This window comes from Gavialis gangeticus, unplaced genomic scaffold, assembly GCF_001723915.1.
Source record: "Gavialis gangeticus isolate Ggan-Ray unplaced genomic scaffold, GavGan_comp1, whole genome shotgun sequence".
NCBI lineage: Eukaryota > Metazoa > Chordata > Crocodylia > Gavialidae > Gavialis > Gavialis gangeticus.
Genome location: NW_017728960.1, coordinates 1,974,972 through 1,975,760, shown reverse-complemented (window position 1 = coordinate 1,975,760; position 789 = coordinate 1,974,972).

The following is a 789-nucleotide window of genomic DNA, read 5'->3' as shown; positions in this document are numbered from 1 at the left end:
CCCACGATACCAAATATCTCCAAGCCAAATAGGATTGGGCGCCTGATGCCACCCCCCGCAGCTTCCTCCAAAAGTCTCTCTATCCAAATACTCTCTCAAGCCACAGAAGCTGGAATAACCCCAAAGACTCAGAGCTTTAACCCACCCCCCACTCTGCTCCCTGCCAAAAATACCCACCCCAATTTGGGCCCAGGATCAGGGCCCTGGTGCCAAAGGTGCCAGCTGTGAACTCTGCCCCTCACCCCCTTCCCACCAGCCCCTTGCTCCTGGCAGACACCAAGCAGGAGCCCCCTGCACCTGAGCAGCAGGATTGGGGCCAGCGCCCTTCCCCCCAGCCCATGTGTGCGCAGTAGCTAGAGGCCACGGGTGCTTCCTAGGAAGACCCAGAGCCACCAGTGCCCCCTCATCCCTCCCATAGCGCCATAGGCAGCAATGCATTCCTGTAGTGGAGCTCAATTGAACTCACCTGTGAACGCTGTCCCTGCCCCCCCTGCAGGCCAGGCCAGGCCGGGTCCCTACCCCACAAGCCAAAGATGGGCCCGGCCTGGCCCCTAGGGAAGGCATCGAACCCAGCCCCATGTCTGGCACCCCTGGGCAAGCTTTAACGACCCCCGAAGTGGGGCTGGGAGACGCCCTGGCCCCTTCAGCCCCCCAGGCCAGGCTGAGGCAGCTGGGTGCAGGGTCCACACCAGAGTCGCGACTGTGTTAGCAATAAACCAAGGTGGAAAAGGCCAGTCAGTGCCATGCGTCTGCTGGGGAGGGTGGCTGGGCACAGGTGCGTGGGGGGGG